Raw genomic sequence first — 12,358 nt, forward strand, 5'->3', positions numbered from 1 at the left:
TTTGTATTTGTGCAAACAGGGGTGCTCAGCTTGATTTCAATGGGAACTGCACAAAATGTTCATGAATACATCGAATCATTCATTTCCACCACAAGAAAGGAGGTGCCGATAAGTTCAAGGCGTTGCAACATATAAGGGCGAAATCATACAAGCTACGCGCGAATTTGGTTGATTTTGGTGGAACTGCACAAAAAGAACAGCTGGTTTATTTAGCACGAGGTGCCATGTCAATGTCCGAACTGATGGCAAACCCTGCCCATTCCACAATCGTAGGCATTTGATATTTTGGAATGGGACAACCTTGTCAAATTTTGCTCATTGATTTTAGCAAGACATGCGTTTGATATTTTTGAATGGGACGCCCTTTGCTGTCAGCAGCGTCGATCAATTTTTTCTTTATTCTTTAGTTGTGAAGTAAATATTGCCTCTTACATGTGAGTAGCTGAGATGCATAATCATTGATTGTTTTGAATGTTCTCTATGAATTGCCAGGCCTGTGTGTTTGATTGCAATGTACAGAAACGCTAAAAAGCAGCTCAAACTCTTTGTACTCCTTCTGTTCCTTTTTACTTCGCACATTGTGAAAGTGCATACTTTTTTGTATAAGATTGGTCAAAGTAGAGATACTTTGACTGCAGACAAAACTTGTATGCTGGCTAGAAAGGACCGGAGGGAGTACATGTGAAACTGCTTCAAACGAGGTGATCACCCTGGGAATAATGCTAGTACGTATTGTTTTGCATGTTCATCCAATGCCAGTGATACAGGAATTCGAACTAATCGAAATAAATTCATTCATACATGGTCGGATTTCATATAAACATGCCGGATTTCATTACATTTCATACATTCTTCAACTAAAAAGGGGTGCGCTAGAGGTATAATTAATTAACCGAAGCTACCCACCTGTGTCCCACTGAGCCGAACAGAAGCTTCAGTGACTTAACTGCAGGTGCAGTTGCGTAACTGACATGTGGCCTATTGGGCCCACGTGTCAGTCAGCCAACTACACCAGTAGTTAAGTAGAAGCAGCGTTCTTCTCCAGCGCAGCTCTCTGACTCCACATCGCCGCCAAGAAGCTAACCGGCCATCAATGGTCAACCCGCCTAGTTTGGCTTCAACCGGAGGGTAGCAGCGGTGGCCTTACTTGGACCCGAGCGGCGGCGACCTACCGTGTTCTACTCTTCCTCGTTTTCTGTGTGGTGCGGCCTCGTTGGCAGCAGGGCGGGGCCTCGGCGGAGCCGGCGATGTCCTCTGTCTCATTGCCGGCGGGCGGCGCCTCGGCGGAGCGGTGGAAATCCTCCCCCACGTTGCCGGCAGGGTGGAGCCTCGGCTGAGCCGGCGATATCCTCTGCCTCGTTGTTGGCGGGGCGGGGCCTCGGCAGAGCCGGCGGTGTCCTCTGCCTCGTTGTTGGCGCCGCGGGGCCTCGGCGGAGGAGGGCCTCGTCGACGCCAGTGGAGCGGGGACTCGTCAGAGCCGGCATTGTCCTCTGCCTCATCCTCGGTCTCGCCAAACAGCGCCTCGCCCGCTTCATCGCCCTCTTTGCTAGCCTCTTTGTAGGTGGCCGCAGCCTCCGCCACCCGCATGCGGTACCGCTAGCGCTCGAGGTGGCCCTTGCGGGCGGAGCGGTACGAGTCGAGCAGCGCCTCCTGCTCCGCCCGCTCCACGGCGATCTGCTCCTCCGCCTGCAGGTGCTCCTGGAGGAGATGGTGGTTGTAGGCGGCGTCGGCCTGCGCCTCCTGGAACTGCTCCTCACGCATCTGCCTCACCCTGTCCATATATTGGGCACGGGCCTCGCCGATGGTCATGGTGCAATGCAGCGGCGAGGATGGCGCGGAGGAGGGGGTTGGCGCCGGATCGTCGACTACCATGTTCTCCATTGGGACGTCGTCGTCCTCCGGCTGCCTGCCGGTCAGCCGGTCGGCAGCAATGGCTGCCATCTCCTTGTGGTCCATCGTCCGCCCGTCCCGAAGAGCGCTGGAGCGCGAGGAAGCCATGGTGGGCAGTAGTGGTGTGGACAGGAGAAAGGGAACGGATGCGGATGACTGCGGCTATGGCCAGCGTAGCAGTTTATATAGCAATGGTGGGCGGGCGGAGGGACGGACGTGTGGCGCCGGAGTAGCCGCCTCGGCAACCGCATATCATTAATGTGGGTGGCAGATGGACGGACGGACGGCACTTGTGTCGTTTGAAGGCGGAGCAATCGCCTGCACCGGGAAGCGGGGCGGGCGGCGCTGACTGTTTCGGGCGGATAGCGTGCGCGGGCGAGGAGATGACTTTACTTGGAGAGGATGACAATGGGGACCCACCAGGTCCATAGCCTCACGTACGCAAGTGCCTCCTTATTTTATATATATATATATATATATATATATATATATATAACTATAATTTATTTTGCTTCCTCCTGGTTTCCTGACATCATGGTCACACACCATTGTCAACCTATGTAGTAGTCAATAAACGAGAGAATTGCAGAAGAAGCGGCCGACAGCTGGGACCAAGCAGCTCGAGCAGTATTTGTGTTTTTGAGGTGTGAGCACTCCAGATTTTTCGATGTTTAGCCCAGATATTAATTTTTCTCCTCTGAACAACAACGAAAACATCGCTGCAGGTATTAACTGGGCGGGCTGTGGCCCGTCTAGCCCAGGCCAGATATCCAGCCCAGATATTAATTTTTTTCTAGCTGAAAATGGCTAGCCCAGCTATACTTTTTTTAGGAATACCCTGGCAAGGTCAAGTTGTTATTCTCCGCCCCGCTGGGCTGCAAATCTTTCCTAGGAGGGATGCATTAGGCTTAACAAGAAAATGGTCCTTAAGAAATAATAAATGGGATGTAATTATAAAAACTGGGCAGTAACTATAAAAAATGCACCAAACACGTGATTACTTTATAAAATATTATTTTTGGATATTGAAAATTTTTGCGTAATATATATTTATATTGAAATTGTATTTAATCTGACTAGAAATTTCGGGATAAAAATATTTCGGATCCCATCAAAATGTGTGAAATTTTATTGAATTCTGTTTTGAACGGTTGGTTGAAATGGGCTGTACTTTTAACAAACTGTAACTGGGTTGTAGTAAATTCCATTAGAATTCAAAAATGGGCTACACATTCTTACAAATCTCAAATGGGCTATAAGTTCTCTGCCACAAACTTCTGGCCTTACTAAGTTGACGCGTCCCCTAAAGAAACAGAGTTGACGCGTATGCAAGGCTTTGTCAACTTATAGTCAACACACGGTTCTAGCAGCAGTGGCCGTTGGATGTCCATCCAACGGATGCCGTGCTTCTTCTTCAATCTCGGATATTCCAGCTTCACCCACCCAAAAAATGATTCCTCCCCCTGACATCTGGGGCGCACCGTTTCGGAAGCTGACCTGTGGGCCTACTAAGCTGATCTGCATGCATTCAAAAAAAAGTTGACGTACCAAGGGCTTTGTCAACTTAGTCAATATAAACGATTCTAGCTGCAGTGACCATACGATGTCCATCCAACGGCCGTCGTGCTTCGTCAACCACTGGTCTTCTTGCTCCAGCCGCCCAAAGCAGCGCCGGTCGTGCCGCCTGCTCCTGCATCCCGTGGCCGGATGTGCTGCCGCGGAGGCCTCACCGCCCCCTACTACTCCCACCGCTGGCCAGGCCATCCCTCCACTCACCCACACCCCCTGTTATTCTGCGGCGATGGCAGCCTCACACCGCAGCCGAACAAGTGAACGCTCGTACTCCTCTCCGCGTGGGCATCCACTACCGCGTCTTGCCCGGCTCCGCGTCGTCCCCTTCCTAGGCCTCGCCGTCGTCCACCGCCGTGGTGCTCTCGGCACGGCGTGGTCAATGTGGTCAACGACCGACTTCCATCGGAAGAGTACTGTACGTGGAGAGGCTGACAGCTGGGTCCACGGCAGCCGCAAGGAAGTGCCTCCTTATTACACGGAAAATAATTATTCCTCCACCTGACAGCGGGGACCCACCGGACGGGCCACCAGTATTTTGCGAAAAAAATCGTTTCCCCCTGACTGCTGGGACCCACCGGACGGGCCACCGTATATCGCGAAAAAAACGTTCCCCCCGCTGTCAGCTCGGACCCACCGGAAGTGCCTCCTTATTACGCACAAAAAAATGAATACTCCCCCGGCTAGCTGGGACCCACCTTGGTGGGATGCTGACTTGTGGGCCTGCTAAGTTGACGGGGACAAAGGGCTTTGTCAACTTATTCAATATGAACAATTCTAGCTCCAGTGACCGTACGATGTCCATCCAACGGCCGTAGTGCTTCTTCAACCTCTGGTCTTCTTGCTCCAGCCGCCCAAAGCAGCGCCGGTCGTGTTGCATGCTCCTGCCTCCCATGGCCGGCTGTGCTGCCGCAGAGGCCTTACCGCCCCCTACTATTCCCACCGCTGGCCAGGCCCTGCGGCGACGGCAGCCTCACACCACAGCCGAACCAGTGAACCCTCGTACTCCTCTTCGCGCGGGCTTCCACCGCCGCGTCTTCCCCGGCACTGCGTCGTCCCCTTCCTAGGCCTCGCCGTCGTCCACCGCCGTGGTGCTCTCCACGCGGCGTGGTCAACGTGGTCAAGGAACGACTTCCATCGGAAGAGTACTGTACGTGGAGAGGCTGACAGCTGGGTCCACGGCCATAGCCCAGTTTTTTTGTGATTTGCCAAGTAAGTCGCTTTATCAGGCCTGTTGGGCTGCAAATCTTTCAAGACGAGGACAGCTTTCATTCGGTTGGCTGAGAAAATGGCCCATCAGTAATGAGAAATGGGTTGTACATTTTTAAAACACATCAAACCGGCAATTAGTTTCAAATATCTTTTTTTTCATTTCAAGATTTTAAATTACATTAATTTTTATGCGTGGAGAATTTGTTGGATTTTATATTGATATACATTTATTTTTAAAATCAGTTTGAATGTGAGTCGAAATTTCGGGATTAAAAACAGTTCGGACTGCACCGAAATATGCAAAATTTCATATAATTTTTTAACCATGGCCACAATATGGGCTGTAATGCTAACAAAAAGAATATGGGCTCGAAAATAAACCTTAAGAATTAGCAAATGGGCTGTAAATTATTAGAAATAATGGCAGATGGGCCGTATGCTGTTTTCCACAGATTTGAGGCTTTCCTAAAAAAAGGTTGACGCACAAGCACTGACTGTTGGATGTCCATCCAACGGCCGTCATGCTTCTTCAATCTCTGCTCTTCCTGCTCCAGCCGCTCAAACAAGCACCGGCGGGACTGCCTGCTCCCTCCTCCCCGCGGCCGGTTGTGCTGCCGCGCAGGCCTCACCGCCCCACCGTACTCCCATCGCTGGCCTAGCCATCCCTCTACTCACCCACACCTGCTGTTATTCTCCGGCAACGGCAGACGAACCAGTAAACCCTCGTATAGTCGTACTCCCCTTCGCGTGGGAAACAACTGTCGAGTCTTCCCTGCCTCCATGTCGTCCCCTTCCTAGGCCTTGCCGTCGTCCACCGTCGTGGTGCTCTCGGCGCGGCGTGGTCAATGTGGTCAACGACCGACTTCCATCGGAAGAGTACTATGCGTGGAGACGCTGACAGCTGGGTCCACGGCCGCAGCAAGGAAGTGCCTCCTTATTACGCGCAAAAAAATTATTCCTCCACCTGACAGCGGGGACCCACCGGACGGGCCACCGTATTTCACAAAAAAAACGTTTCCCCCCTGACTGCTGGGACCCACCAGCTACACCTTCGCACGCAAGGAAGTGCGTCCGGGCAAAAAAACAAAACGATTCGCCCCCCTGACTGCTGGGACCCACCAGCTACATCTTCGCACGCAAGGAAGTGCCTGACAGTCGGGACCCACCTGGTCGAAGCGTACGTAGCGTTGTCATTCTGGTAGCGAACGTGTACGTACATATATACTGGTGGATGTACAGGCGCGCATGTGTCGTAGTAGAGGCGCGCACGTAGCATGTACACGTACGTACAGCGGTCAGGGTGCAAGAAAGAAAATACAGCCACGTATGTGTACATACGGGCGGGGTCTCGAACGCCTACTCGCGCATACGTACGGCGAGGGCTCGTTGACATGGCTGGGTCGAAACAGAGAAACAGCGTCGTCGTGTTCATGGGGAGGCAACGGAATGCGTCGTGTTCATGGGGAGGCAACGGTATGCGTCGTGTTCATCAGGAGGCAACAGAACGCGTGGGAGCCAACCGGCTGGGTCGGAACGGAATGCGTGGTCGTGTTCATCGGGAGGGCTTGGACGGAACAGGCGATGGAAACGAGGCCTGGCGTACCGCAGAACGGAGGAAACGCCTTGTGTTCGACCGGCCACGTTCGAAACGGGATCCTGTTCATCGGGAGGGGTCTGGCGTACCGCAAAACGGACGAAACGGACCTCCTATGGTCGAAACGGGGGTCCTGTTGATCGGGAGGGGTGTGGCGTACCGCAAAACGGACAAAACGGACCTCCTACGGTCAAAATGGGGGTCCTGTTGATCGGGAGGGGTGTGGCGTACCGCAAAACGGATGAAACGGACCTCCTACGGTCGAAACGGGGGTCCTGTTCATCGGGAGGGGTGTGGCGTACCGCAAAACGGGACTCCACGGGATACTGTTCATCTCCACCGTCAACCTCCTCCAGCCTCAACGGGCTACCGTCGACCTCCTCCAGCCTCCACGGGCTCCTGTTCATCCAGCCTCCACCGCGCGCTACTCCACCGGCTACTGTTCAACCACCCCTCCACGGGCACCCCTCCACCATCTACTGTTCATCCAGCCCTCCACACCATGGGGTCCTGTTCAACCACCCCTCCACGGGCACCCCTCCACCGTCTACTGTTCATCCAGCCCTCCACCACACCACGGGGTCCTGTTCATCCAGAGGCAACGCCACCGCTCACTGTTCATCCAAACCCCCCCGCAACGCTCACTGTTCATCCCAGAGGCAGCATCGATCGGCTTCAGTTAGCAGCAGTAGCGAAGGAATCGCTCGATCAGGTTCAGTTAACAGCCATCGATCGATTGCTCGGGTTCAGTAACGCGTAGCCTGCAGTGCAATCGCTCGGGTTCAGTTAGAGCCCAACGCCTCGCTCGGGTTCAGTTAGAGCCAACGCCTCGCACAGACGCGCGTACGTGTACGAGAGAAACGCGCATCGCTCGGCCCCCGACCTCCCACCGTAACCGGGAACTCCCCGAAATTTTCCTCGCCCTCGCTTCTACCACGGTTTTTTTCATCATGGACGGCCCAAAGAATGTCATGCAGCTGCGTCTCCGGCCCGCCCAGGACGAAAAGCCATTTTCTGTCATGATTTTTTGTCATAGAAGTAGGAGCCCACCACATCTATGATGATACCGGGTTTTGTCACAATTATCGTCATAGAAGTGTCATATGTATGACAGAAAAAAAAATTGTTCGGCCCAAAATGTCACGGATGTGTCTTTTTTTTGTAGTGATGGGGGTTGCACCCCCCATGTTCTCGGCAGCCGAGGCCTCACCCTCAGGCGCCGTGTTGGCAGCCTTCCTCACCTCTCTGTGGCCCGGAGAGGCCCTTCGGGACAACACTTTGGTGTCATCCGCGATGGTTGGCGGAGAGGCTTGCGGAGGCGTCTCGCTCTCCACCATCTCTGGTGCCAGAGAGTTCCCCTCAGATAGCAATGGTTGGGGGAGGTCACGGGCCGGACTGAAATACACGCAACACAATATGTTATATTAAAAACCATAAAACACCGGATATCTGTAAAGTATCATTTGACACTTACGACGTGGCCAGGGGCTTTTCCCTAGGGCGCCACTTGGGGGTGTGTTCGGCATCTGTATCCGAGCCATCCGAGAGGGTTATCTTCTCCCTCTTGGACACCCCCTTCTGCGAGTCTGTGGAGGCTACTCTCTTCTTTTTCCTCCCCTTGAGGGGAGAGTCACTTTCCGCCTCCTCCTCTTTGTCTTCATCTCCCTCGTGGGAGGAGGGACTTCAGTCTCTCCGGACACTACGTCTGAAGTACCTTTACGGCGGAGGCCACCCTTGGCCTCCTTGCTCTTCTTCTTTGCCTTCTTCTCCGGCTCCTGATAGGGCACTGGAACCAGCATCTTCATAAGCCAGGGTGTGGCCGGATCTTCAGGCAGTAGTGCCAGAGACTTGATCCGCTCCGCCTTCGCTGTCCATCCCTGTGAGAGGGATAGAAAACTCATTATGCCTAAAAATTTATGGACCAAGGTGTATGTTCGAATAAAACACTTACCGGAGTGGCCGGACTCGCGCTGTCGAGGCCGATGTCTTCGGTCTTCTTTGGCCACGTCTTCTGGGCCTTGAAGAGCAGCTTCTAGATCTCTTCGTGTGTTGTGCTGAAGAAGCACTACAGGGTCCGGGGACCTTCCGGATTGAACTCCCACATATGGAGAGGCCAGAGTTGGAAGGGGAGGATCCGACAGAAGAGCATCAACTGAATCACGTCAGTGAGACTGGTGTTCTTGCTTATCATGTTTTTTATACGCTTCTACAGGGTCAGCACTTCCGCAGTCGACCCCCAGTCCAGACCCTTGTTCGTCCATGACGCGAGCCGCATAGGGGGTCCGGATCTAATCTCAGGAGTGGCCGCCCATCGGGCACCGCGTGGTTCGGTGATGTAGAACCACTCCTGCTACCACACCTTGACAGTCTCCACGAAGGCCCCTTTAGGCCAAGTGGTGTTGGAGAGCTTGCTCACCATGGCGCCGCCACAGTCCGCATGCTTCCCATCGACCACCTTCGGCTTCACACTGAAGACTTTTAGCCATAGGACGAAGTGTGGGGGGATGCGGAGTAGCGCCTCGCACACGACGATAAACGCCGAGATGTGGAGGAAAGAGTTTGGGGCTAGATCATGGAAATCTAGCCCGTAGTAGAACATGAGGCCGCGGACAAAGGGGTGGAGTGGAAACCCTAGTCTGCAGAGAAAGTGGGGCATGAACACAACCCTTTCGCCGGGCTCGGGGGTGGGGATGACTTGCTCTTTGGCAGGGAGCCTGTGTGCGATGTCCGCAGACAAGTACCCCGCCTCCCGGAGGTCCTTTACGTCCTTCTCCGTGACGGAAGAGGCCTCCCACTTGCCCTTCGAGCCAGATCCGGACATGGCAGGAGAGGTTGGTGGCGGTGGGAAAGATCGAAGCTTGGGCGCTGGAGCTTGAGGATGGGAAAGCAGGAGACGGAAGAAGGCGTGGGGAGAAAAGAGGGATCTTTATCCACTTATATAGGCAGTGAATATCAAGCGCCCCCCCCCCCCTCAAGCCTTAAAACTCGCCTGTTCCAAAGGGGTCGTGCAAACGGCACGGTTGGATTACCCAAACCCGTATTGATGAGGATCCCACGATAAGCGGACACGATATCTACTTTGACAGGACGTGTTAATGGAGGCCGCGCCTCGAAACACGAAGCAGGAGGCAGGAAACGATTCGAAATGTTAAAGGAGCCAAATGCGGCGTTTCGCTGAAAAAGTTGTCAGTTGATAGACATTACTTTGATTAAATATTTTGCCTTCGTGGTTGAGGGTTGTGACTGTAATGCAGAGCCGGATACAGTTCTTTTATTCAGAAGATTGCTTTGAAGTATTCGGGAGGAGGAACCCGCCTTGCAATGCCAAAGACAATCTGTGTGCCGAACATATCGTCATTGAAGACTGGTTCAGGGGCTACTGAGGGAGTCCTGGATTAAGGGATCCTCGAGTGTCCAGGCTATGTGATATGGGCCGGACTGATGGGCCATGAAGATACAATGTAGAAGGCCTTCCCCGTGTCCGAATAGGACTCTCCTATGCATGGATGGCAAGATTGTTGTCCGGATATGTAATTTCCTTCTTCCGCAAGCCGACTCTGTACAACCCTAGGCCCCTCCGGTGTCTATATAAACCGGAGGGTTTAGTCCGTAGAGGCTATCAGAATTCATATAGGTTGGACATCTAGGGTTTAGTCATTACGATCTCGAGGTAGATCAACTCTTGTAACCCCTATACTCATCAAAGTCAATAAGGCAGGAAATAGGGTTTTACGTCCATTAAGAGAGCCCGAACCTGGGTAAACATCGTGCCCCTTTGTCTCCTGTTACCTTTGACCCTCAGACGCACAGTTCAGGACCCCCTATCCGAGATCGGCCGGTTTTGACACCGATAGTGCGCTTGTACATACCAGCCTCAACCCTGGCGACCTTCTCCACCAGGGCACTAGTCCATTCGAGTTCTTCGTCAAGAGTAGGCAGCTGCCAATCACCTGCCACTCCATGAGCATTGCAATCCGGCATCCACTTCAGTATCTGATCTCGGGCAGAATTGACGTTTAGAGGGATGACGGTTGCTGGGAGCTTGAACATCTTGAAGCGGCCGAACAGCTGGTCACACAACCAGGCATGGCCATAAACAGAAAAGTTGTTGGCCAAACCTAGGAGCAATCTCATCCTGTCCCCAACATCACCATACAACCGGGCAGGTTTGTCCCTCTTCTGAAGTGGTGAGATGCAGCGGAGGAGAAAATCGGCCCCCACATGCTCTATGGTCAGCCCGGCAGCCCTCAGGCGGATGATCCTGTTTATTGCCGGTGAAGCCTATCATTGGTGAGGCTGAATGGGCACCATTCCTTGTTGTACTTGACACACACTGTCCGTGCTTCACAAAACTCTAGGGCTTCCTCATCCTGGATCCAGCTCCAGTCTCCTCTCCACTCATCCCACCTCTCGTGCTGCTTACCGGGAATATAATCCCAGGTATTCCTCGCCACCCGCAGCATCCAGCTGATGTTCCCAGAACGGTGAGTTTTGTTCTCCACCCGCGGGGCAAAGTAATGTCTGAACAGATCCACATTGGGGGCGACTCCGACAAATTCTTGCACAGATGAGCAAAAATGGCCATGGTCGCCATTGCATTTGGCTGAAGTCGAGAAGGTGAAATCCATAAATCGTCATAATCGCCTCGAAGAATTCAGAGAAAGGGGGGCAGAGGCCGCAGAAGAAATAGGCGCAGAAGAATCGAAATGAATTTGGTGGATCCTCTTTCTCCTCTGCCAAAACCTTGGGCGCTCCATGCCCTTTCGGAACATCCCTTCCCCAAAGGTACCCGTACATTGCTTGAAGAACTGGACCGTCCAGATTCTATGGGAAGAAGACAACGTGTCCCCTCCGCTTCTTGTCCAGCTCCTTCGCCCTCTTGCTTCCCTCAGCACCCACCTCCTTCACCGCGGCCGTTTGTTTCCCTTTTACTGCAGATTTGTTCCCCATTTCCACAGACGGCGGTGCGAATGGGGGAAGGGGTCTGGTGAGGGGGGCGGCGGCAGACGGGAGAGAGAGAAAGAAGGGGTAGATGTTTGGCTTGCGGAGGAAGATGATGGGAGGGCAGGATAGGCGACAAGTGAACCATGCCGCTTCGCGTTTTCCTATCTTAAAGGGAAAAAGCGTGGGGTGGGCGTGGAGCGGGGGCGCGACGCTTCAGAAAGTTACCATTTTACCTTAACTACAATAGTCCCACGACCCCCACGACTCGCAGTAATTGCGTGAAGTGGACGTTGGATTGACTGGTCATCATGACGAACCGCCATGCGCAGCCATCTCCCACCACGTGTCCGTGCACTGTTTGGGGCCTAACCCAATGTGCCGCGCGACACGTATGGCTCAGGCCCGGGGGCTTATGTCGGGGGAATTAAATAGGGGTGCATATTTTCCCCTGACTCATGCACGGACAATGAAGTCCACAGGCACGCGAACAAGATTACAACTCCCAGGTCAGACCGAAGCACAAGAGATCGGTTCTTCAAGAGACCAACATACAGCACAGAAGGACCAAGGCCGAGCCAGAGAAAGCGAGATACCACTGAGAGAAAAGCCTCCCTTGTCGGGCAAGTGAGCCTAGCAAGGACGGGGTCACCCCCAGTAGCAAGCCTCCAAGCCGTCCCGGCAGGGCCTGCCGGGACTCATGGAAGTGGAACCACCTCACCACGCCACATCACCATGATGCACGTCGTTGATCGATGCGGTGTCAAGATCCAAAGTGACTAAGTGGCTGCTATTCGCCACATGGCAGCCACTTTCTACAGGAAATACCTACAGCCGACACCCGTCCTGCGACGTGTTGAGCGAGCAGGCGCGAAGCTGACAAAACAGCCTGGCAAGGCTTGCCGGGCAAGCAATGATGTGACATTGAGCGGCACATTTAATGCGCTCTGTCAACCTGCAGAGTTAGGTGTGATAGCACTGTTTGCTATCTTATCAATGCATAATGACTGATTTGCCACTCTGGTGACCCCTTTGTCTATAAAAGGAGGCCCAAGGCAACCGTAGAAAGGGTTAGCAAATCCACCCCTCACAGATTCATGCGCGCGTAGCTGTTTCGCCCTGTAGCAACCCTGCCGGGCAAGCGCGCTACGC

Source organism: Triticum aestivum, chromosome 3D (genome assembly GCF_018294505.1).
Source record: "Triticum aestivum cultivar Chinese Spring chromosome 3D, IWGSC CS RefSeq v2.1, whole genome shotgun sequence".
NCBI lineage: Eukaryota > Viridiplantae > Streptophyta > Magnoliopsida > Poales > Poaceae > Triticum > Triticum aestivum.